The 27,062-nt window shown below is 47.3% G+C and overlaps 1 long non-coding RNA gene across 1 annotated transcript; it reads left to right on the plus strand.

Moving 5' to 3' along the window:
* Positions 1 to 19,201: 19,201 nt before the first annotated feature.
* On the plus strand, positions 19,202 to 19,654 carry LOC113974270. Its single transcript, XR_003536512.1, has 2 exons — positions 19,202 to 19,356; positions 19,471 to 19,654. It is a non-coding gene; the product is annotated as an uncharacterized LOC113974270 (long non-coding RNA).
* The last annotated feature ends 7,408 nt before the right edge of the window (positions 19,655 to 27,062 follow it).

The raw sequence follows: 27,062 nt of genomic DNA on the forward strand, positions 1-27,062 counted from the left end.
AAATGCTGGAAAGTGGAAGGGCTTACAGGAAGACCAACACCCACAGAGGAGAGATGCTCCAGAGCAGCTTCTGGCATCCTGCACTGACTTGAACTTGTGGTTCTATAAGATGGCAAGTTAAACAGCAACAGGATTTTTGGAAGAGTAATATTAAAGTATATAAATATAATAATTCATTAAATATGATTAAATTAATGGATTCTTTTTCTCTAATGTTCGGAATCATGGAAGCCTGGGAAATGCTAGGAGAATTGCACTAAACATGAAATAAAATCAGAACTTTTCCACCACATTTTGAAGAACATCACCACATTTTCATGACAAATGGTGATTTTGACACATTCCAGAGCTTTGCAGGCTACAGAAGCACAACTTCTCTTCACTGTTACATGGCAGATGAAAAATAAAAATTTAAAATAAAAAAAAAAGAGAGAGCAACCTCAGACTGTAAAACTTCTTTAATGGGCAAATAGTAACTCCTTAGTAAGAATATACATAAACTGAATCCCATCTCTCGAGGTGAAAAACCTAAATCTGGTGGCAGGACTTGCAGCCTGTGATGGAGCTGCTTTGTACAGATGTTCAGCCTGTTCCCTCGCAGGGACACTTCCTAGGAGTCAGTGGCTGCTTCCAAATGGATGCTGTGAACATTAATGAACTGCTCAGCTCAAACATCGATGGAAAGTAACTCCCTGATGCCAACAAGAAGGCAGCAGCTCGAGGGGAAGGAGAGAGCACTCAGGGAGGAAAATGACACAGCAAACTTCAAACTGCCTTGGGCTGCTAGAACGGAAACTGGGAAAGGAAGGGGGGAAAACAAAATAGGTTTTAAGCACTGACTGTACCTGGGCTGTGAACTCCCAGACTGGTCTCCGAAGAGCTGGAGTTCAGGTGATGAACTGTTCTCCCCACCCAGCACTTTACTGGGGAATATGGAGACTGGGGAATACGGCAACACAGATGGATCTGCCCTGGAAGGAGGTTGGGCACATCAGACAGTGGCAGCTCAGGCCAGAGCCTGGAAAAGAAATGCACAGAAAAGTATCACTCACTGCTGTGTTTCTTCTGCCTCACTGCAAAAAGGCATTCTCAGGGGAGATTCTTCCCATTCTTATTAATGAAATTGTTCAGGGAAGTGGAAAGAGGGAGTTCTCTCTGAGCTCCCCAGTGCTGAATTCAGCACCAGGACCACAGTGTCAGTGCAGCACCTGTCCCTGTAGGGTTACCTGTGTTCTGGCTGGTTTGGGATGGATGAATCCTCCCCGAGCCACGCTCCAAAACTGCTTTCTAGCAACAGAATTTACCAAAATACAAACTAAAGTCTCCTAGAAAGGAGACGGAGGGTTTTAGTAAGAACTGAAGGAATCAAACCCTTCTCAAGTTTTGGGACTGAACTGTAACCCAGGATTGACAGGAACCCACAATCCCCAGGGCCAGATTTACAGCTGATTTAGCAGCTTCCATTGTCAGCAGCCCAGGAGGGCAGAGCAACTTAATTAATACCCATCACTCCTGTAACACAGCAAGCAGTGCCAAGCCGAGCCCAGGCTCACGCTGACCCAGGGCTCCTGCTTCGTGCACACACCCAGGACTCACGGCACGGTGTGCGTGGGCAGACGTCAGAACCCTCCTGTCCAGCTGTACCCGTGTCTGATCGCTCACCCGCGCAGTTTCCTACACTGGAGACTTGGGAAACAGAAACATAATCTCGGGGGAGGGCCACACAGAGAGCCCGGGCGGGGAAAACAAGGAGAAGGACACAGACACACGGGCAGCAGCTCCCAGGAGCTGCCTGTCAGGAGGAGGGAGAGCAGCAGCATTGATTTCTGGAAGCATCCGCAACGCCGAGCATAAACAGCAAGGCCAAGTAAAATCATTGCCATGAGATAACCACAAATCGATGTCTCCAGGAATTTTATAGGCAGGGAACTTTCTTCCTCTGAGATGGGAACGGAAGCAGGAGGAGTATAATGTTATCAAGCCCCCAAAAAGGGACAAACTTCATTAGTCAGAGGCAGCCTGATGAGCTGCAGTGGAAAAATGAGGCACTTGTGCAGATGTGTCTTCAGACCTTACCCAGAGCTCCCCAATGAAACACTGACAGCAGCACAGGCTGGGGGGCTCTCAGGGGCATCAAGGCATGACAGAGAAGCCTGGGCAGCCCAAATCCCTCCCCAGCTGCTTTGGGCAGGCACTGGTTTCACTGAGTTTTGGAATATTTTGTCCGTGTCTGTCATTGCCAGACTGAGGTGAAGTCAAAGTGCTGCCCTGAGCACCTTTCTGGGTGGGTATCTTGTCTCAGTTCTGGCCCATTCCAGGTTTCCCCAGGGCATCCTTTCTCACCTAGCCCCACACAAGGCACACTTGGTGTCCAAACCTGGTGTCAGGTGAGCAGAAGAGGCCGTGACCTTCCTGCAGGGCTGCCAGAAGCCTCCAGTGACAGACCATGAGACACACACCGGCTCTCTGCCCCATGTTTGGGGTGCCTGGCCAGAGCCATCCCCATGATCTGCTGACCTGCACCAGCACACCTCCATCCTTCCCTCCCTCCCTGCTGCTGCCCAGCTCCCACCTGGCAGAGCCACAGCAGCCTGGGTTCCTCAGTGATGCAACATGCACCTCAAAGTCAATTCCAGTCCTATATTTTAAACAAATGAATCCCTCTCCTGCCTTCTTCCCATCACTTCCAATCACTTGCACTGTGAGCTCTGTGAATGCCTCAATTCCTCCTCACTCTTCATTCTTCCAATTTATTTTTTGCCTTCCTTCCAGCCTGGAAAATGGATTTCTGTCCATTTTGTTGTCTCGGAAAGTGTTGGCACCGTGGTGCCAGCACAGACTTTTTAAATAAAGACAGCTAATTCCATTTGACTGAAGGAGAGCGACACAGACTCAAAGCCATGTTTCTGCCTTGCCTCAGGTTTGGGGAAGCTTCACTTTACAAAAAGAAAAGCAGTATTGAGTGAAATTGTCCTTGATAGTCTCCATTAATCCCTGGGAAGAATTAGCAGCAGCTTTATATTACATTCATACATCTTCTGGAAGTGAAGATTTCAGGCTTTCTGTCTTATTCTCAGCTTTTAATAGAGACTTGACACGATCTCTTTGGACACATCATCAGCACAGGTGGCAGAATTAGTGCCCTGCTTTGTCCAGATGCTCCTTGGGGGATAAATTACAGTCCTGCAGGCAAGCAGGGTTTGGAGTCAGCATTATGGAAATAAATGCTTATATCCAGGAAGACACCAACTGCTCTAAAGAAAACGCAGCTGAAAACAGAGAGCTCATGTTAAACAAACCTTGCTGATGAGTTAATTATCCGGAGAGCGGTGCTAAGGTCTAATTCAGCCATGTGCCATTTCCCTTCCATGATCAGTCCAGTGTCAGTGTGTGGGTCCTGTCTCAGGCAGAAGCATCAAAGCACCGGGGTGATGCTGAAAGGAGACAAAGAGGCATTAAAGAAAAAGTCCAGAGCAGGCTGGAGGGTGAAGAACAGGGTCACGCCAGTCAGGCAGGCAGCTGTCCTGCCTCTGACCCTGCCGGGCTCAGCATCCCAGTTCACACCTACAGCTGGTGCAGATAATTGTGAGCACCCATCTCCTGTCCTGGGCACTGGGGAGACACCAGTGCAGGCGGTGCTGGGGGCCCGGAGCTAACCTGGGGCCAGGTCTGGAGGGTTGTCCCCATGAGCTGGTGAAATACAACGATGTGCCGCAGAGGAGCACAAAGGAGAGGCCTCCGAGAACACGGCGGGTGCAGGGAGCAGAACGGCCCTGCGGACACACCCAGAGCGGGACTCGAACCCGCGGTCCCCGGAGCTCAGGGCGCGGCTTGGGCTGTACCGCCCCCTGCTGGCGGCGGGCGGGACCGCCCGGGGACCCCGAGCCGGGACCGGGACCCCCCCACGGGCCCCGGTGGCGATGGGAAGGGGCGCACGGGGTCAGGGCAGGGCGGCAGGAGGGCTCTGCTGAAGCAGTTGGGGTTTTTGGAGCTGGAACGGAAAACGCACCGGTTGGGAAGGTTCCACAGAAAATTAGTCCAAAGGCACGCAGGGGATAACGCTCCTTCAAGTGACTCTTGGTGCGGGCAGATCCATTCCCTTGCAACAAGTGCAATACAGACAAAATAGAGAGGGAACATCTAATTCCCCTTTCACTCTGAAGAGTGATTTGACACGTACCTGACACGTGTCAAGGAATGCAGACTCAGCCCAGCAGCCAGGGCCGAGTGCTTCACACTGCAGCATGACAGATACACACCCAGAGTGATGGGGACAGACTTTTTAGCAGGACCTGTTACAATAGGACAAAGAGTAACAGTTTTAAACTAAAAGAAGGAAGATTTAGACTAGAGATAAGGAAGAAGGTTTTTACAATGAGATTGGTAAGACACTGGCACAGGTTGACCAGAGAAGATGTGCCGGCCCCATCCCTGAAAGTGTTCAAGGCCAGGCTGGAGTCAAAAATGTCCCTGCCCATGGCAGGGGGGTTGGACTAGATGACTTCAAGAGGTCCCTTCCAACCCAAACTGTTCTATCATTCTAAGATATTAAAAAAAAAAAACCATAAAAAAACTGGTTCAAGGCCAGTTTCACTCATTGACACAGTAAAAACAAGACTTTGATAGCACAGATTGATCCATTAACAACATCCACTGATGAGCTCCGCAGCAGAGCTCCTCACATGCACAATGGGATGCACTCACCAGCACAGACATGCCAAAGGCCCTGGACACCTGCGAGCACTGCAGGAAAGCACCTCACACCCCTCCCTTGCACAGCAGCAAGAAACGAGTCAGGGTTTAAAACCTCACTGCAATACCAATTACAACCTCAATGAGGTTCCACGCTTGCTTTTGGCACCCCATCATTGAGCAAGAGAGACCCTTTGTAAATATTTGAGGGCACAGGGGCTCACAACTGGAATTTGTGCATGAAATCGCCGCCTGCTCTGCCAAGGTGTTTTAGCTGGATCACCCCAATACCCAAACACCCAACCACAGCATGCAGCTCTCCAAACTTCCTCCCAAATGAAGAATGGGATTATTCAAGGCGTCACCAGGCTCTGGTAATTTCCAGAGGCCTCTCCCGACTGCGGATGCTCAGACCGTAAATAATCACTGCACAGTTTTGCTGCCACCGATACTTTCTTGCCCGAGGCAGCCACTCTCCATCCTGCCTCCGAGATAAGGCTGGGGAGCTTCACAGGGTTTGGGTGCTTTGAGTGGAATCTTCTCAACATCAAAGTCCCAGTAGGGTTTTTAGTGAGGCTTTAGAACCAAGTTGAGGATTTTTAACGTGCCATACAGCACCCAGCATCAAAGCGACAGCGTCTGCAGGGACCTGCTGTTAACAAAGTCACCGACAGCATGGAAATACAGCTGAACTAAACAGCTTTATCACCAGCATTTTGAGCAACTTTTATGTACAGGAGATGAGCACCCTGGAGGTTTACTCCGAGCAGAGAGTCTGAATAAAAAAACTGACTTCCCTATTTGCCATGTAAAATTAGCCAGATAGAAATGAGGACTTGAGAATCTTTGAGCCTGTGCTGGGCAGCTCGGTATAAATATTCTCATTGAATTATGACACTTCGCAGCCCTCACACACAGAATCAAGGTCATCGCCAGCAGTTGGCAGGAGAGCTCTGCTATTTCAGGATACAATTGGTTTTTCTTTTCCAGCAGAAGTTATTGTAAGCAGGGGCTAGCGGGGCTGTCAGGGGAGGGGCCGTGTTCGACATGGCCACGGGCAACAGCAGCACTGCTGCATGGAAAACACGGCTGTGCTGCTCAGGGAACAAATATGTGCTGCTCAGCCTCGGCCTCTGGCAACACCAGCAACCTGCAAATCCTTCTCTCCTGTGGCTCGTTCTTTCCCAGGAGCCAGAGCACCCTGTTTCTCGCATCAAATTCTCCATGTGCCCCCCACAGCTGGCAATGAAGGGGCTCGTGGTGGAACCCCAACACCAGAGGTGATGGTGCTGCCTTGGCTGTGTGATGATGACGGGGAGGGCAGCGACTGCCCCTCCACCACAGCCAAGAGCGTGGGTTTGGCAGCCAAACCCAGCTCCCACAGAGGAGTCCAGCCCTGCTCCTGCAGCGTGAGCTGGAACACTCTCCACAGCACAAGCTGCTTTTCTGAGACCTGGAGCAAATATACATTTTCCGCCAGTTACCTCTGTTTTTTAGAAAATAAGGAAGACAAGCAAGGGCAAAACAACGTGGCTGTGACAGAGTGGGATCCAGGGTTCCCCTCTGCAGCACTCCACACCAAACAGAGGTGAAACACCTGCTGCCTCACCCAGGTGAGCGGGGATTAAGGACATAACACAGCAATACAGTGACAGCTTCAGAGCCACGGGATTCTAATTCATTTCTGCCAAGCCCTGATGCAAGGAGGAGATAAGACATCTTGAGACTAAATTTTCTAAGGAGAAAAGCAGAATCCCGATTAGATGCTTGTCCCTGTCAAAGAAAATGCATGCCCAGCCCCACACTGCAACGCTCTGCCTTCCCACCCCTTTGCCTATTTTCTTTTTTATTTTTAAAGTAACAGCCTCCAGCATCTTTTCAGAGCAGCAGGCACCTTCCCTGCAGACGCCGTGACCCCATTGCCGAACGTTACACTGATTACATTTGTGCAAAGCAGCAGATCTGAATTCAAAGGCTTTGGGCAGCCTCTCACCAGCCACCCTGCTTGGCCAACAGCAGATATCTGCCGTACACCAGGGCTGGGCGGGCACAGGGCTCCCAGCTGCCACACAGATGAGAAAATCAAGCTAATATTATTAAGTTAATGCCAGCCCTGGGTGCCTCCACCAGCGATCAAAGCCACCTTCGGCTTCACCGGCACGCAGTGACTTGTAAAAGGCTGAGCTGAAACAGTATTTCATGGCTTGAATTGCTTCAAATCCCCCAGGAACAAGTGTCAGGGCTTTCAATAGCTATAGTGCTAATAATAAAACAGGGACCTCTTCCAGTATCACAGCACAAACAGTAGTTATTTCTCTCTCAAAGCTTTGATTCCTAAAACCCTTCTTACATTCAGTTTGACATCAAAACACCCATCTCATTCACTCAGGCTGTCACAGGAGAGTTGTGTGCCGCTATTAGAAATAGCCCTGAGGTGAATTAAGAACAGCCTGTAATGATGTTCCACTACAGCAACTTTATTTCTACCAAACCAAATAAATGAGCAATATTTTATCTGATGTGCTTTGGCTCGGCAGAGAGCGGCAGCTGCTCCCCATATGATTTATTGAATGGATGTTTTCTAAATAGCCAAAGCTGGGCTCTGAAGCCAGCCACAAAATTTCACATTCCCTAATAGCCGAGCAGAGATAGAAGAGGGACATTCAGGTTCTGGAGAGTGGCAAGTTTGGGCATGAACCGTTTTATTTGCTATTTTCCCCCCTATAAACAGAATGTGCATGCAAGAAGCTGTATAAAAAAAAACCAAACCAACTATAAATATGGATGCTCAACAACTGGCAGCAATGATACAGGGCACAGACAAACCTCTCACTCTACAGCTGCAGAAGCAACACAGTCCAGCACAGTCAGGGGAGCTTTGGCTGTTCAAAGGCACCGAATGCTGCCAGGAGAATGGGACAGAGGTAAGGAAAGGGTAGAGGGGGCAAGGAAAGATGGACCTTGGTGTGTCTTTGGGAGTGGTACAGGCAGCACATCCCAGCACTGCAGCCACACTGGGGTGAGGCACCATCACCCCAGAGCAGCAGCCCTGGCACTGCAGTGAGGTGAGCAGAGAGAGAAGGGAAATAAAGAAATCACATAAGCACCAGCCCTCCAGCGAGCAGGACTGCAGCAGACACAGCTAAAGCAGGATCTGGGGCTTCTGGAGAACTGGCAAGAGGAAATGGATGTTCACATCAGCAATTAAAATGTGGGGTGTTCTGCCAAAGGACAACTCAGAAGCCAAGAAGTTAATGAGATGCAAAACAGGTCGGGACACTCACACTAAGGACACAGGGAGGTGTTGCAGTGAGCAGTAACACACTCCATGGATAACACACTCCACTCCATGGATAACACACTTCATGGATAACACACTTCATGGATAACACACTTCATGGATAACACACTTCACTTCATGGATAACACACTTCAGTGGGCTCTGACTCCAGCTCCCAGAGACTCCAACACCAGAAGAGTGAGGGCAGGCAGGTGGGTGCTTTTACACGCCCTGCAAAGTGCTGGTGCCTCTGAAGGGCCCGACAGCAAGAGCTGCCAGCAAGGAGCAACAGTCCCAATGGATGGAGGTGATCCATTCAGGGTATTTTAATTCTTTTAATGCCAGAGCCAAGGAAAAAGCTGACAAGGGCAGAGCAAAATCCTGACTGGGCAGCAAGTGCCCAGCGTGGGCAGTGCTGGGATTCCTGCCCCAAGAGAGGAAAAGCACCCCAATATTTATAGCCTGAGGAATGCCAAGCACTCGATTCCACACAGTGGCTGAATGTTTGCTCTGGGAGCAGAACCAGGAGTGAGGGATAAGGGAGTGAAGGGCCTGCCAGGGTGATGGAGCGAGGGGCCCCCCAGACCATGGTGAAGAGACACCAGTCCCAGGAGTTCCCATCTGTGGAACTGCTGGTTAAACACACCCAGGCTGGGGAAAAGCTCCAGAGCTCTGCTTTGTTGGTGTTAGTCAGCACGTCAGCCCTGTCTGATGAAACGTCAGGGAAGCCTTAAGGGAAAATAGCTTAAAACCTTCACAAAAAGCTCACAAAGGCTTGTCCTGATGCCAGTTCAAGTCCCTGTCAGCAGATTCCCAAACCAAAGCAGCCTTTGATGCCAGCTGGGCACACATTCCCCACAATATTTCACTCCAAGGCTATAAAAACAACAACAAAAAGAATTTCTCTGATACTTTGCCCTTGACTAATGTGCACTTACTGAAATAAATAACCACCTGGTCTTGCCATTGAAGAGCAGCACAAACATTGCCACAAGCAGATTATTGACCAGAAGTACAGAAGCCAAGTTATAAACAGGTTCATAATTCAATAAACAGAACTGTAAAGCATTTCCAAACAGACCATACAAACCTCACTCTACCTGCACTCCAACAAAGGAAGTCAAATACCTATTTATGAGATTCTAACTCCCTATTTTCTATGCCGTTCAACACAAAGAAGAAAAAGAATCAAGATAAAGAGAAGGCATATTTTAGCTGTACAGGATTTATTCGTTCAATTTACATTTGAATCAATTATCCAGGCGAAGCCCGAACGCTGCCAACCGTGATTTAGGTGGCTGAACACACATCATAAATAGTGCAGCATTCAAGTCATATAATCCATGCCTGGCGTTCCTGGATCACTCCATGAGCAGGAAGAATATCCCGACCCGCAGTGTGCCGTTATTTCCGAGTAACAGAGTGTGCTTGGCTACGGCTCAGAACGGAGCCTCCCAAACCTCTCAAACAAAGCCCTGGCCAACATCCAGCTCAGTGGATTAGGGATAAACCCCTGGAAGGCTGGGCCAAGCCCCCAGCTCGGCCAGCTCTGAGCACCAGCTGGAGGGACGGGAGGGCAGGGTAGGAACCCGCCTGGCTGAGCTGGACATTTGTCCCCCACTTAAGGAGCTCCGAGGTCATTGATGGCTCCCGGGGTGGGAGAGCCCCTCGCTCATGCTGTGCCTGCAGCAAACAGCACAGGGCAGGGCTGCTTCTCACCCTGTGACAACTCACCCTGTGCCTCAGGATTTCCTTTTCCTGGTGGTTGTTACAACACACAGAGCATCTCTCTGAAAAAAAAAAAAAAGAAAAAGCAGATGAAAAAAACTTCAAATAATTTCACAGCCACAGAGCGAATCCTCTCCCCTGCTCAGCTTTTCTCTAGTAGAACATGTCTACGCTGCACTAGAGTTTAGCCTTGAACCAATTCAGGAAGGGAGACAAAGAATTATGGAGCCATGTATCCCATTAGCATCCAAATGCAGCAAGGGGTTTTTCCAGAGATAAGGTGTTTTTGAAACAGCACTAGGAGGAGGAAAAATTTCTTTTATGAAACACATTTTTCACAGACCTGAAATCCACAGCGCGTTATAAAACTGAATTTGTTGATGTTGTTTTTGCTTTACAGCATTAATCACTAAAGGCTTGCTTGGGTGGGCAGGAAAAATCCATTTCCCATTGTATTAACTTCACATCATTTTAGAAGCCTTTCAAGGCCCACATAAATGCAAGTAAACACCTCCAGTTCTGGTTGGTCCTGCACTGGCTGGGAGCACTGGCCAGACAAGGAAGCTCTTAAATTCTGACAGCTCAGACCCAATACTTGATTTAAATAAGCATTCCCTGCACACTGTTTTCTCTGGGATAGAGAAAGAGATGAGATTCACCCTTTGTCCCAGAGGATTACCTGTGCAGGGGGAGCAGCAAATGCCTGTGTGTGTCAGTCCTGGGATCCTGAGCATTGGGATTTTTCCAGCTTTGAGATTCCATGAATCAACAAAGACCTCACACCCTTGGCCTGCCCTGTATCCCCATTAAGGTTTCATGAGAACCAGCACACAAGGTGAAGGGAAGTGCCAGGAAGGTTCAGTGGAGATATTTGACAAATCTCTTTTGTATTTGCTAAAGCAGATGTGCAGTTACAAGAAAGGACTGTTACCCCAGTGACAACATGCTCCTTTCAGTCAATTCTTTGTAAAATTACCTTATTTCAGTGTGAAGGAACAGATGGATTTGGTGCATAATCTGGAGATAAACAGACCCAGGTCAGGTGTAGGCAGAAACACGATTCAGAGCTTTGGAATTTTACTGTTCAGTCCCCCAGACAACCCCATCTTCATACAATATATATAAATATTGCTTTGACACATGAACAGCACAGCCCAGGAGCCAAACTGATGGTTGTGGATATGCGAGGTTCGTTATGCCCAGCTTGCCTTTTAGGAATCAAAACAAATGCAGTGTGCAATTGCTCCGCAAAGAACAGGCACTTGGGCTGTTCCAAGAAGGGGGAGAAAATACAAAACCCAACCAAACAAAAAAACAACAACAAAAGAAACAAAACAAAACAAAAAAAAGGCAAAACAAAAAAAACCCAAACAAACAACAACAACAAATAAAACCAACCAACAAAAAAAAACTTTTGGCCTGTAAATTTGGATTTTGAGTAAGGAGCAATCAGGAAAGAAAACATCCCTGTGGACTTGCAGTTGATTTCCAGAACAAAAGCTCCCAAGGGATCCTGAAGGAGGTTCATCTGAAAAACAGAAGATGACCTTCTAGGACAGTCACAAGAACACGTTGCTGCAATCCTGCCCCCCTGTCATCTAGCAGGAAAGGGATTTCTGCTAGGAAGGCTTTGCACATCATTGCCACGTTAGCAGGAGCTGGTGTGAAAGCTGTTCTGGCGCTGTCACAGCTCTGCCCCAGCCGCTCTCACGCAGCTGCTGCAGAAACTGTCAAGAAACTGTTGTGAAACTTCAGCCTCGTGACAGACACTGAGCTCACATTTACCTCCCGAGGCATTTCGGAGGAGTAATTACGGGTGGCTTGGGCACACGTGCCTTTCCCTTTCTCAAATGCAATTACAGCTGCAGAGAAACAGAAGGAGATTTATGGAAGAAACACCAGCAGAATCAATATATCAGCCCAGGTGGAAGAGCATGATTTTGAGCTGCTGCTGAACTACACTAAACCACCTAAATTAACTTAATTAGGTGTCAAAACAAGTTTACCTGATATATAAAAGACATTTGTTTAAAAAAAGAAAATCTCAGTACAGTTTAAAAAAAGCAGGCTTGGCTCCCAATCAACACAGCTCCTCTCATGAACCTTTAAAGACTTCATGTGCCATGAGGCACAGGCCACATCTTATGGCATTTTATAGCTCATCTCAAATTTATATTTACATAACTAGGATCAGCAATTTACAGACAAAAACAAATCAGAAACAACAACCAACAACTGATTGTAGAGAAAACAGGGAGACAGTTTAGGATGAAAGCTGCTAACCTTTACATGCCTAAGCTTCAGTACTGCCACAATTAGCTGTTCACACATCTGACTGGAGACAGCCATGGCAGAAGACATTTTATATATATATTTATATATATATTTATAAAGCTTTGTCCACACCCTCCTTCCTCCTTTCCCTTTCCTGTAAATTTTTCACTTCCCATACATTTAGGGCAGCATTTAAAAATAGAGTAACTTCTCCAAATAATCAGCGAACACTCCCACCATGGTACCCTCTGTCCTGAAGCTTTTCACAGATGTGTGTGCAGCTGGAACAGGCACACTACAAAGGGGGTGCCCACAGTGTTACAGCCCATAACAAACACCCAACAGATGGGGAAAGCACAAGGGCCCCTCCCCACCAGCATCATCGGGGGGCACAAGGACACTGAGAAGAAGCATCACCTAGAATTGCTATGGTACAGCAACTCCTATGCCCAGTGGAGAAGCAGCCTGAAAGATGAGAATGTTATTGCATTCCAGGCTCAAAGATTTAAGCTTAAGTCAGGGAAAAACCCAGGCCTAATTGTTTTTCCTTTAGAGCTGGCAGGTTCTCACCCCTGCTGTCACACATCGTTTCAGAGATGCTGTTGTTCATTAGCAGAGCAGGACCGAGCAGAGATCTCCTCCTCCTGCAGAGCAGGAGGGCACAGAGGGGAACACAGGCTGCTTGGGAGGGTTCAAGATGTGGTGCACCTACAACTCACCCTGCTCCCACAGGGACCTGCCCGCTGCAGCCCCAGGGAGGTGACAAGCTCACGGCCAAGGAGGCAAACCAGGCTCCTGCCCTGTTTCAGCAGCGGGACTTTGCAAAAGGAAGACGTGCTCCACGTCTACATCATGGAGCTGAGCGAGAAAAATCCCTTTTTCTCGTCCTCGTGGCCCCAGGGAAAGTCATTAGAAATGAGCTGTGCCTTGGTTTGTAACTCGAACGGGATGATGTTGTTGCTTAACGTGCTTCCACACTTGCATCAATACTGCTGCAGACAAAATGAAACTAGTGTGGAACAAAACAAACCATTAGCAGACAAGAGCAATTAGAGAAATAAGAGAGCTGATCATCAGGAGGTGATTGGAACCCAATTTAATGTTTTTAAGTGCTGCTTCAGGAGAGGGCAGTCTCAGCAAGCAGGTGGACCCTACTCTTCCCCCATGAGTTGGGAGCACACAAACCACAACAAACTCCATTTCAAGGCTCTCCTGACCAGCCAAGATCACAGGCAAAGGCTGGTCCAAACCCTTGCCAAGAGCCTGCTGCCAAACCCAGGGTCCAGACCCGAGGAAATCCCAGCTGCCAGCCTCGCCACCAGCACTGCCAGTGCATGTTCCTCCTGAGGTCCATGCACAAGAGCTGGATCCCAGCTTTTCTCTGGAATAATCCGCCCAACATCAGTGATTTCAGGGACTGAAACAGTTTACAAGGCCATTCCCAGTTGCTATTTGAAGTACAATTTTAAGTAGCATGAGTCTCTATTTTTTTACCTGACACACTCAGGTCTGTACAGGGAACAGTCCCTTATGGAGGGTGGAGGTCCTTCCCCCAGGCACCTACTGCAAAATGCAGCCCTGGCAGGAGCTGCTCACACAGCAGCCATCCCACAGACATTCCGGGTGTGCCCGTAAAACCCACCCACCCTGCTCCTCTGGGCAGTTGTTACATCATCTGCTGTTATGATCCTCAGTTCCCCAAATCACGAAGGAAAGATCATTATGTACAAAACATTCATAATAAACACAGCCGACGTTGTAAAATACTAAGGACCTTGCCCTGTTGCTTTACTCTTACCTCTAATGATGAGAAAAATGTGCTCAGGGAAGAGAAGGGGAGTGATGACACCTGTACACAAACACCCCCAGAGCACAAAAGCTGAGGAATGCAAGAGATCAGGAAAATGCCCCAAAATGTTAGGAAACATAGAATGCAAGGCCCATGAATTAAAGGATTAATGCACCTTCCCAGAGGCATTTCTTGGGCCCCTCTTCCTACAGGCAAACGAGGTCACCTGCAGATCTCCCTGGCTGCACCACCAAGCCAAAGTCCTGCCAGTAAAATGAGCAAATAAGGATGAATGAATAAAACACCAAGGCACATCATACAGTACCCAGCATTGTTCCACCACTTGTGTTTGCCTTCGCGTTCAACACACGCAGTAAAGCTCAGGCTTAGATTAGAAAAAGCAACACCAATGTCTTCTTAAAAGCATTTACAGTCATGCCTTTATTTCCTTACTACCACACGGGCGAGTTGGACTCCCAGGGTGACACCTGCCCCCCCAAAAGCTGTCCCTCTGTGCCTTGCTGGGGAAGCTGCTCCCCTTTCCTTTGCACCGCCCCTTTTCAAGCTGCAATCCAGGCCTTGGTGGTGATGTAGTGGAAGCTGCCACATGTTTTAGCTTTCCTAATTGTCCCCTACGGTCTACTAAGTGTAATTACCAAATAATGGCTGTGAACACGACTGTGTCCTTGGCAATTAGGGCCACCAGCCCCCCTGTGCCTCCTGCTGCAGGTCCCTGGCCACCCACCCTCATCATCTCACAAGCGTGAGCAGAACAGCACCAAACACTCCACCTTCCTCTAACCAGAGCTGCTGACAGGCAGCTGCCCGGGATTTTAGGCAATAAAAGTAACAAACTGTCGGTGTTCTAAGGATCAAGTGCTCAGAGGAAGGATGATGAGCCTGTACAAATGATGTGTTTGCGCCTCACGGCAGCTGCTCCCCTATACAAATGTATCTGGCCAGGTCTGTTCTCCACTGCCCTGAGTCTTACCTGTGTCCCCATCCTGCTCCAGAGCCAGTGGCACAGGATGGAGCTGTGGCAGAACCGCTCTCAACACCTGCAATGCCACAGGACCAAAAAGGAGAGGCAGAAAGCCAGAGAAGACTATAAAGGAGACATTTTAGCCATTGATAAAAATAACAAAGCTCATGCATCCTTTTCTTGCTCTCACATCCCTTCTCTTTCCGGCAATCCTGTGCCTGCCCCCAACAGATTTCCCTCTCAGACTGGGGGCAGTGACATGTCCACACAGTCTGTCAGGTCTGAGCAACCTGCTCAGCCAGTTCTCCATGAGCTCGGTTTTCACCCTTGGTGTTTTTAAATGATCTATTTCAAGAAACTTCTCTGCTTTCACTGGGAGTCCAGGCACACCCACACCAGGCACCTGAAAACCCAGCCAAGACAGGGCAAGGCTGGCGTGGCTCCTGCCCGGTGGTTCTGGCATCCTGCAAGGGGAACATCCTCTGGGAATGGTCTGCTGGTGATGGGAGCTCCAGAAACCTGCCCCACCTGCACCCTGGGCTCGGGAGCCAGGGCAGGGTACATTCACCAACAGTTACAATGATTGTAAACATGAAGATTGGCTTTAAATACTCCTGGTCAAAAATGACAACATGAGGTGACAAGAATTGCAGCATTTTCACACTGATTTTAATTGTATTTTGGCCAGGCCGAAGTTAATTTTTACTTGCTATAACTCCAAAATTTAAGTGTCTGCCCCTAAAATTATGCTGAACACAAGATTTGTTTGCTCAAGAGCACAGATTTCACAACATCTTACGAGATCAAAAGCTAGAGGCCAAAATAACTAACTCTTTGGGGACGTGGCAATTAAAAATAAACAGAGATAAATATTTATGTGTTTCTTTTCTTTTTAAAACCTATTGTAAGATCTGTCAGGGACTCTTCAGAGAAAAGGGCTGCTCCTGCCTCATTTCAGTGCTTCCAGTGTCTGCACAAGCCCTGGATCTGTTGGCACCTCACCTGGGCTCCAGCCCTGCTCCTGAGCTCCCACAACTGACCAAAGACTACAAGTGTTTAAGAATTAAACCCTTTTGGTAGGAGCCAGGCTTCCTCACACACTTTCAAATGAGAATATACGGAGTACAAACAAACCATGAGTTAATTATAAACCTGGTCATAGCAGCTAAGAAAACACTGGAAGGTAAATATCTGCTCAGGTGAGATTATTCTGCCACAGAACCGAGGTCCTACTCCACAAAAGGCCAGCTCACATTAACAGGGGAGTGTTCCATGGGGTTGTACCTGCCTATCTCCTCGAGAGCTTCAGCTGCTGCTGAAGTAATGATAAGCCTGAGACTTTTTATATACAAAATGTGAGATACGTTCTTCAAATGACCCTCCAAGAGTTCAGGAGCTTTGAAGGGACCAGGAATGAAATCCAACCATGGGCAATGTGGATAAAATAAAATGAATTGGCGAAGATTTTCACTAAGGACAAGCTCAACAATTTATGGGGGTTCTTGTCAGTTTACCCTTTGTGACTTTAAGAAATCAAAAGGAAGTTACTGGGGGGGGAAGGGGGAAGAAAAGTAAAAAAAAAAGAGAAAAAGGGGGACTTTCATTGCTTCAGGGATGTGGACAGCAATAACAAACCATTGTAGAGTTCAGCAGTTCACAGCAAATATTAGATCAAAATTTATGACTCTCAGGCACAGCGTGGATCAGCTGAGCATAGTCTTGTTTAGAGATTTGTCTGATATAAAGTCAGGAACCTCCTGAACCATATTTCTGATTTCAGTGCAGATGAGTACTGGAGTTTAGTTTCCTCCTGAAGATACTCTAATTCTCCTTAATGTCCAGGCAGGAAGATGCACCCATAGCCATGGTCTGGGCACCTGCACTCCCCTGAGCCATCCTCCACTCAGACCCTGCCCAGGAGCCCTCCTTCCTCGTACACTGATGAAGCACAGCTGCAGCCTTCCTCAGCACTGAGGATGAGGATGGTAATATCAGGATTTTGCTCACATTTCTGTTGCAAAATCACCTAGAAGGGAGGGCACAGTGACTCATGTACTGTCTGCTCTCCTTCCTCTGTGCCCAGCATGTGGGCGGCAAGCACAGGACCAACTCTTCCCACCTTTTGTACTGCTGCTTCATCATTCATCAGATCTTTCTGCCAGTTTTGCTCGTTTTGTTTTTGCTAAAACTTAAAATTTTAGCAGCAGCTCTCTGGGTCTTGAGAGAATCAGCTCTTATCTTGACATTTTCACCTTCTGCTGGTGAGGTTTTCTGCAAATGTCAGAAGCATCATCACATTCCTAAAGCTCCTACTCTTCAAATCACACCCCATGGACCATTACAGTCCTGCTTTTATCAGAAGTACATTCAACACGTTTGAAGTCTGACAGCACTTCTTGAGGGGCATTACTTCTTTTCAAGATTAAGCACAAGAGAATGTCATGCAAAGGCAGATTCTGTGGCAACTTTACTAAGATATAAAATAATCAGAATTAGAAAGTTACACTGCTGTCCAAGACAAGGCAGAGAGAGAAGCAGAGGCACCAGGAGGTGATGCTTCCTCACTTCTAAAAGAATCTGTTCCTTGGGAGCAGGATTCATGGAGAAGCAGCAACGGTGCTTAGGCAGCGAGCAGAGTTTGGACCGAGCCTGATTTCACTCCAGCTCTTACCCAAAGCCCAGAACAATGCTGGCCTGATGTCCTTTGGCTTGGGCAGTGTCTTGTCCTTTGGGCTGTTCTATGACAAGGAAAGCAGGTGCCAAGTCTGCAGAAGGAAAACAGGAAATGGGATTCCCTCCAGCACCTCGAGGCGCCGCTGAAGCCTGGCTGTGTGAGCCCACCCAGCACGTGTTCCTCCCATCAGCTGCACTTGCAGCTCGCACAAAAACTTTCTGTTTCTTTTGCATATTTCTCATGGATTCCTCTGGATTCTCAGTAACTGTCTGACCACTGGAAATAAGTCATGTTTCACCATGAAAGCCTCTATTGTTTTTTTCTTCCATCTTTCAGCATACTGCATGAAATACCCTTCATTGGCTCCAAGAGCACCGAGAGGAACAGCATCCACTGTTAGAAGCACTTGGAAAAGTCAAATCACTTGTTTAGGGACACTCCTGGCAGGATGACTGCAACATTTCCATTGGAGTCAACTTCTAATGGCTCCACTGGGGACTGGACAGAGCCATCAGCTCAGCACAGAATAAGCTCCACATCCAAGCAATATTCATTAGAATACCAAGAAGATTAAATCCTCCCCCTACTTCCCTCAAAATCAACTGCTTTGAGAAACTTAGGGCAAAGAGCATGATGCATTTGCAAACAACCACCCCACTCAGGTGCTGGCAGTGCCTCTGGAAGCTGAAAGAGATTCTGAGCATCAACATGTAAATCAGAGCACTGAGTCATGATCAGAGCTTTAATCTAAATTTGTTCCGTTGATGTGGCTGGAGATTTGTTCCACATCAAGCTGTTTACGTTATGATGTGCAAGTGAGTAGATTTAGCTCGTGTTTCAGTCAGCTAGAACTCAGAGTATTTCTTAGAAACATGGTCCATTTAATTCTGCTTGTTTTTTACTGCTGGAACACTATTAATATGCATACTGCCTTTATTTGGATAGCTTTCCCATCACTCTCCAGCTACTTTGTAGTGGGCACTTCTCCAGAACTGTAATACCTCTACAAATATTCACTGTGGTCCCAGCCCAGGGAAGGCCAGAGTGTGCCTGGGCTGCAAAACTGTGATAAAGCAAGCATAATGTAGCAAAGCCCATCTCCATGTGTTAATTAACACTGATGAGAAACAAATTTAACTTTTTCCAAATCTCCTAAGCAAGTAATTTGATGAGCTAGACAATGTGTAATTGGATTGTCTGAATCAACCAAAGCCTTCACCAGAACTGGTAACATCCCAGCCCAGTGAGGGAGGGAGCAGGTGCCTGTGCACACCCAGGTCTGGGACGAGTGTGTGCCATCAGAACTGGGGGGATGTCACCACAGACCTGATTCCAACAGCAGATCAGCTCACCCCGTGCTAACAAAGGATGCCTTGGCAGCCCTGACAGATCATGAGGCTGGGGCTCAGGTGAGCTGTTCCCAGGAGGAGAGGGGGCATCCAAATCCCATCAGCTACACACCAACTCTTTATAAGGTATGACTTCAGAACTATTCATTATACAAATCCACAAATGTGGACGAAGAGCAAGCCCATCACTGGCTCTTGTCTGATGGGCTGTGATAACCATCAGACAGGTGCAGTAGCAGGATAACTGGATTAGGAGACCCGTAAATAGGGCTCGTTGGGATTGAAGGCTGTTACAATTTTAAAGGAGAAAGGAAACAATGCCTTGAGGGCATCTGCAGTGCTGTGAGAGGAGGGAGAAGCTGTTAAAGCCGAGCACATTCCAAAATACTGGTCATGCAGAGTCTAAATCATTATCTCCTTGCAGGCACGCACTGAGAAGGATTTTTCCTCTCATCCATGTCCCTCTCCCACCAGGAAGGTGGGGCACATGAAGTTGCCTACTGTACTGGAACCATCATCAACAACAGGACAATGATCCACCAACATATTCCTGCCAGGAATTATTTGCAGACAAAAACGATCCATCAGGTACAGCCCAGAAAAATCACATTAACATGCAACAAACATTGTGAGGCCAAAAAGACGTGGAATCAAGAGGCAGAAAAACTTTAATTGCATGAAGGCTGCTTAATTATTTTTAAGGTTACGAGAGAAGCCTGACAGAATATAGGCTCAATACAGCAGACTTTGCAGGAATTTCTATCAATCCTATCACAATTCCGCCCTCCTACTGGAGCAGTACAGCCATGAATGCTGACCAGCATCAACCAGCTGATTAAGACACAAATCTCAATATTACTAATAAAACAGCAAGTGTCAGAAATAATAGCCACTATGAGCATGTACAGTTTCAGCTGCAGAAAGGAGAAAAAAAGAACTTTTATGGTGTCTTGCCAATAAATTCATCTCTGGGGAACTATCAAAACAGAGGATGCCTTTCTGTAAAGCAATCACTGATGGCCTACCAGCACAGAAAATATCCAGCTCTGCATGACAATGACAGTGGTGCATGAGCCAGGCAGCAGATCCTCAGCCAAGGCTGTGTGGGACAGGTCTGTGTGTGTGACAGGCTGCCAGGAGGAGACAAATTCCAGGGCAGCCAAAGAAAGCACGAAAGACAAAGGTATAGAAAAAATCAGAGAATATTAAAATATTATTGGATTTAAAAACAGCAGGACAAAGAAGGGAAGAGAGGAGAGACTTTTATAAAAGTATCCAAACTTTGAACCTCTGCAAAGGTCACAGGCAGAAATTCCTGATCTAAACAGATTTAGATAGTGAAGCTCAATTGATTAGATCCATATCCAGGTAAAACAAGATTTCGGAAGAGCAAGGGCCATTGCTGGCCTTCATTCCATGGAAAGTCAGTGCTACATGCAAGTGCTATGCAAACCCTTCACTCTGATCCCAGAAGGAAAACCAGAAAAACCTGGCACAGAGCTGGTCCCTTCACTCCTTTCAGAGGAATAAGGGAGGAAGAGGAAACCTCCTTTTGCAGTGGGAGGCAGTAGGATTTTGGAAGCTGTTGAAGACTGCAAGGAGGAAAGACAAAGATCCATGATCTCATGATCCATACAGAAAAGGCAGCAGTGAAAAAGGTGTGGAAAGGGCAGCTCAGGAGAGGGACACAGTGTTGCTCCTCCCGCAAGCAGGAAGAACTGGGAAGCACAAGTGCAACTGCTCTTCGTACAATCCCTCAGACAGCAGAGCAGCCAGGACTTGGCTCTGACAAGTCAGTGATTTACAACCTAAAATCAGAGTCCTAATAGAAAAATAACATCCTGTCAGTGTAAGTGATGGTGCTTGCAGAGACCTGCCAGCCTCCTGGAGCAGCTGCTCACCACGACCTGCCAAGGAGTGGGAATGACCAGTAGAAAATGGGCTCTTTGCCAGGAGGGATGGGGGATTTCACTGGTTTACCAGTCCTGGATATCTCCCTGAGCAGGGAGCTCAGACACCCAGCAGCGCTCTCCGGGTCAGCAGCACCTGGTACTCATGGAAGAAACACAGTTTCTGCTAAAAACTAGAATATTGGTGGAAAATTAAGTGAATGCTGTGAGCACAGGAGGAGAAGGAAGCACAGGGCCAACTGATTAAACACCCAAGATCAAAATTTGGCTTTAAAAAGGGGCCCAGACAAGAAGCTCACACCTTAGCCATGTACCAAAATGCCTGGAAATTAGTATCTCCCTGTACTAGAGAAAATTGCTTTGCAAACAAAAAAGGCATTTCTAAAAGAAACCTCTTTTGGCCTGATCTCCTCCATTCCTTTGCCATGGAGCACACAGGAGGGATGGCTGAGGAGCAGCTCTGACCCTGCAGCACCATCCCAGGTTTGCTCAGTTCCTGGAAAAATTAACACAAGCCAACCGTGGTTTGAAAGCATCCAGGCATGTGGATTAACAGCAGCAACGGGCCCCCAAAGAACCAGTTCAAACAACCAAATTCTGAATATTTGTAAGTCGTCAAGAATTTGCAAGCCGCTCATGGGCTGAAATCCCCTCATATGCAAAGCTTCTGTGCAAATAACAAAACAAACCCTCAAAATTCCGCAGAGACGACCCAGGTTAATCCCACCCTATAAATCCTTCCCTGAGAGCCGTACACAAACCCCGGGCTGGTCACAGCACAAAGCAAAGCCCAACATTACCACCTGGTGGAAATCTTCTTCTGCTACAGCCACGAGCAGAAAAATCACTAAATTGATTCAGTTTTAGGCAGTGGCAGAGTGTTACACCAGCCTCGAGCTCAGTCCTGCACACCGAGGGACCACCAGCAGCTGTGGGTTTAAAACCCACAAGTTTGGCAGCACAGCAAAATTACTTTCTCTGGGAGAAAGGCAATGAGCCCACATGCAGAGCAGTCTCCACATGCCCACACTGTTTCCCTTGATTTCATCTATAGATGCCAGAGAAGATGCCCGAGAAGGAATATTTTTTTTTTTTTTTAGTAAGATAAGAAAAAATTTACAGATTGATAAATTGTGACAGCCACAGGAGACTCGGTGTTACCCTAAACACCAACATCCAACCCAGCCAGTTAGGAGCCCAGGTGTCAGCAATGGGGATTTTGGACTCTTTGAAGCAGTAATTTAATATTCACATCTTTTGTTATTGCCAAATTGTTTGAACCCCGTCGCAGAGACCCCCAATTCCCAGGCAGACGTTGTTCAGCCTGCATTGCTGAACAGCAGAGCACAGCCCAAAGAGGAAAAACAGGGAGGAAAGAGTGACTGCTGAGGCTGAGAAAAACAGCACAAACAATACAGCTGTAGCCAAAGAAAAAAAAAAAAAGAGGTCATATGTCCCTCAACTTTATAGCAGCCCAGATACAGAACCCTGTTCGGGCAATCTCCAGCCTGCTGAACAGTAACCACGGGGCTCTCTGCTGCACCCCATCAGCATTTGGGAGCTGGTGGATGGCTGCCAGGCTAAAGGCACCAGGAAAGCAGAGAAGGGGGATGGGAGAATGCAGAGCCAGAGAGGCGAAAAGTGAGAAACAGGAATGAGATGCAAATAGAGACACAATCAAGGAGTGTGAACTCCAAAAAGAAAGAGGTGGGACGAAAAGGAAAAGGGAAATTTAAATGGCGGGAAAGCAGAGTAATATTTGTAAGAGAAGGCAGAGAAATATAACTGGAAGGTAAATTGGAAAACTGAGGAAAGGGACTGACCAGGAAGACCAATGTGTGCAGCTGAGCAAGGTGACCTCATACATCCCTGATGAATCAGCCCTTCCCCTGGGCTCCGTCCTGCTCCACTCATTTAGGAAGGCAGAGTCCACATGTACCTCTTCTCTCTGACTGGAGACCCAGAACCTTACCCCATCTCCCTGCAGACACCCACACCTGCCCACACTCACCCTCACTGACAGGCTTCCTCAGCTCCACTCAAACTCACTGCGAGCCTGGGGCCAGTGGCAGCTCAGCCTCAGCCTCTCTGCCCCAACACACCCTCCAAGCCAGGTGAAAAAACCAAACCAAACCAAACTACAAGCCATAACATCTTCCCACCCAAATTTCCCAGCACCTGAAAGGGTGGTATGAGTAAGTTTTACTTGGAAGGAAGATAATATTAAAATCCCAGCAGCAAAGCCTGTTACCGTTGTGCAATGGAGAAATCCCAGAGCTGAAGCAGGGACCTGTCCTACCAGAGCCTGCCCTGTGTGATTTTAATGGGAGTGAGGGAAGTGCCCTGGCTCTTATCAGTGGCTGAGCAGGAGGCAACAAGCTCGAGCTCGGGAATGAACTTTATCTGGTGGCACCAGTTCCCAAGGAGTGCCTGCAAAAGAGGAAGGATCTCACTTAATGGCATTGTGGTTTGAGCCTCCATGTGTGTTACTGCAAATGCCTTGCTTTTGGGAGAGGAGAGGGGAAGAGGGTCCATTCAGTCTAGTCCAATCCTTCTGCTTCTTCAGGAGAGTCCAATGGAACACAGACAGCACAGTGTGAGTCTGAGGGGAAGCAGAAAACAGGAGAGAGTGGAAGGAACTGGATACAGACAGTGGAGAAAGGAAAACAACAATAAAAAGCCAAATGAGGATAGAGGAGATGGAGCATTTCTATGCATAACTGTGGCTCAGGGCAGACTGAGCCCTGAGGGTGCATCACTGGCACTGAGGAAAGGCCACGAGAGCATCTGAACTGCAACAAGCACAGCAACATTCCCCCAGGATTCTGCACTACAGCCCAGTGAGCAAAGGGTGTGTGAGGATGCACGAGCCTCCCAGGGCAATACCAGGACTGGGCAGAGCCCAGAGCTAGAGAAGGATCACAACCAAGTCCCTGCTCTCCAAAGAGCTGGCCTGGGGGTGCAGCTACCATTCCCCAGGGACTCAGAAGGCACGGGAGCATCAGTAGCGAAGTACAATTCCCATTTTGATATGGGAAGGCACAAGGCAAGGAGAGGAGTAGGAGTGCCACTGATCCACTGTTATCAGTATTTATATTATGCCAGTATCTTATGAGCAATAAAAATATCCAAGGACAATTTTATAGGCCAGATTCACTGCCCACTTGAGACACAGCCACAACAATAGTTTGCTGCACTGTCTTGCACAGAAAGGCTTTAAGGTCTTCCAAGTCCAGAGTTCTTGGAGAGAATCTCAGAGAGATTGTCTCCTGGCAGGAGACAAACGCATTGGTGGGAGACCTGGAAGAGATGTACAAATGGTTGAAAAATATACTTAAAATGGCAGAACTGATGTTTAATTGTTTCCACATGCCATTTAGCAGTGAGGAGTAAAAACATTAAATAAAGCATGAGGAGGCCTTACTACTTGCCAAACACGAATGAAAAATGAGTGGGGACCTGAAATAATCCAGGAGTAAGAAATTAGCAATTACCTGGAACTTGCCATTGTGACCACGTTGCACACAGCAGCCACACTCAGTGCAAAGCTCAGTCCCGTGAACTGGAAGCAAAAGTTCTCCCCACAGCAGGGAGCAGAATTGTCAGAGAGTGCTGAGAGCAGAGTTCCAAGGAGCTGCGAGCATCTCTTTACACCAGGGAATGCAACCAGAGCTCAGGGCACTGGTTTACCCCCCTCAGGGACCCCTCTCACAGAAGGGAGGCTGACCCAAAGTCCTGGTGTGAAGGAGGCATTTACCCCTTTGGAGCAGTGTCCTGCCCGTAACCCAAGGCCGTGGCACAGCTGTCCCTTCAGCGAGGGGAGGGATCCCCACACATTTGTTGTCACCGATATCAAGGAATTTGGTGCCAGGTCTGCACCGAGAGATCCCGTGACACAGGACTAATGACACACTGGTGGCACTGTGGCTTCACACACTTCTAACCTCAGGCACCCACAGCCACCTCAACAGGCACACGTGGTATTAGAGGTGCTGGTAACATCCCCAAATCACAAAACAACTAACAAAGCAAAATTCCTGTGACTTCCAAGAAAAAGACACTGTGCACAGCCCCAGAACAGGCAGCAATTTTGTAAATATCACAGAATCACAGAAGGGTTTCAGTTGGAAAGGACCTCAAAGCTCATCTCATTCCAACCCCCCCTGTCATGGGCAGGGACACCTTCCACTAGACCAGGTTGCTCCAAACCCCATCCAACCCAGCCTCGAACACTTCCAGGGATGGGGCAGGCACAGCTTCTCTGGGCAATAATTCCATCCAGCAGGCTGACATTGCTCAGGCCCACGACTGTCAGTGCAGTCCTTGATTAATCTCTCCAAGCTGCAGAGAAGAAAACAGGTTGTTTTCAGAATTCAGGCAAAGGCTGCCACCATCTGCCTCTCTAGACTTCACTGTCACCTGAAGTGACAAACGGGCTTCCTTGTGCCTCTGCTCTTGGATGAGCTCCGTCCCAAAAGAGCTGCAAGTCAAACGTTTTTCAGCCACAATAACCTTTAGAGACAAACAGGAAAACTCCATAAACCATGTTAGCCTACAGCAGAGTTGAGATCTTTATCCTTCTTCTGCTAAATGTCCGTCAACCTTTTGCACTTCCATCAGAAATTCATCCTCTACTCCTGCCCTGCCGTTAGTGTTAGAAAGGAAAAAAATTTGTCTAATATGGAATTTAATTCCATGAGTTTTCCCCACCATGGGTGTGGTCAGACCTCTTTTTGCAATAGCCTCTTACAACCTTAGTATCCTCCTCCAGCCTCGATTCAGTCTCTCTCCAGGTTGGATTTAAGCTCAGTTCTTTTAATCTTCCTGAATAGGCCATTTTACCTCTGTAAATCCAGAACCCATGGAGGAGAATAGCTGTCATAACTTATATCCTGGTCGCCTTTGTAACAGGCACAATCCACTTCTTTCATGGTTTTACATACAATAGCCAAACCAGACTGATTAAACCCATAAGAGAACACATTTAAAGGAGCCATTTATCACCAAATCTATTACTTTATAGTAGACATTCTTAAATGAGGGACTGGTTTATCAAGCCAGTTCCATCAGGGAGGATGCTCATGTTTTCTATTTGATGGAAAAATGAATGCCTAAGGAGCAGACACTTTTCAGGGCAGCACAGGAGAAACAGTTAATTGGAAGCAGCTCTGAACACAGGATTGGGCCTCAGAAATACCCTACTGTCAGATTACTTTTGGGGGGCATTCTGGAGAGCTCTCCAGCATGGGATCACTGAATTTGGGTCACATATAGTCCAGATCCTTCCTGCAGGACAGACAGTCATGTGCACAGTATCAAAGGGAGCAGAATTAATTACTGAGGTTCTGTGCTGCTGACAGAGAGGAACTGTGGAAAACAACTATGAAAATAAACACTGCCTACCACCAGTAACAAATGGTGTTCCCTTTCTTTCTTCCTATTTTTTTTTTTAATAAATCAGGAAATTACTTTTGCAACTGCTACTCCTTCACCCTCATCATTCATCCCAGAGGACAGTGTCATTACCCAGGCTGTGAAGCATCACAGTCAGTGTCAGCCTTCAGAATGTGTGTCATTGATATCTCTATTGTTAATGTTATCTATAATTTCTTTCATTGCCTGCAGAACTCACTCAAACCTGTGAAAACAAGCATTGCAAATTCAGGCCTAGACTCAACCAGGTAATTCATAACTGAGAAAAGAGATCATAACTATGGCAGGCTGTAATAGATGTATCAAAGGCGAAGCCCAAAAAAAGCCCTGCAGCACACTTCCAGGGTTTCCAAACCAGCAAACACATTTATTGGAAGGCTGAATGGTGCAGTTCATGGCCATTACACACCTGGACAGGTATGGCATACAGTTATTTTTAAATTTGGACATGCTGCTTTCCAGTTTGCACATATATCTGCAATGATTTTGCACACAGAACAAACCACTACTTAACTCTGAAGTATTAAAATTGTGTTGTGATTATCACTCCCTAATCAAAACTTTCCTAAATTGATCAAAAGGGAATCACAGGTTGCAGCTGTTATCTTCCCTTAGTACTGGAAACCTCCAGCATGAATGTTATTGCCTATAAATATTGAATGTTTGAAGGAGGAAGCAAAGGAACATTTTTCATAAGAAGCATATCATAAATTAGGAGGTGATGGAATTCATTTCATCAAGTATTTCCAGAGATGTTTCCCAGCCAGTTTGTTGTTTACCTTAAGTGATCAGAAATAGTATCTTCCACTTGTTGGGCACGGGAGGTGTCTGTGAAAGGCCATCTTTGTAATTTGTCTGACAATTTCCTATGCTGAAAAGCACTCTGATTCCCAAATGGATCGCGTGGAGCTTTTGTGGCACAAGAATCATATCGAGGGAGGAACAGTTGCA

The sequence above is a fragment of the Neopelma chrysocephalum genome, unplaced genomic scaffold (assembly GCF_003984885.1).
Source record: "Neopelma chrysocephalum unplaced genomic scaffold, ASM398488v2 Primary Assembly neopelma1_119, whole genome shotgun sequence".
Taxonomy (NCBI): domain Eukaryota; kingdom Metazoa; phylum Chordata; class Aves; order Passeriformes; family Pipridae; genus Neopelma; species Neopelma chrysocephalum.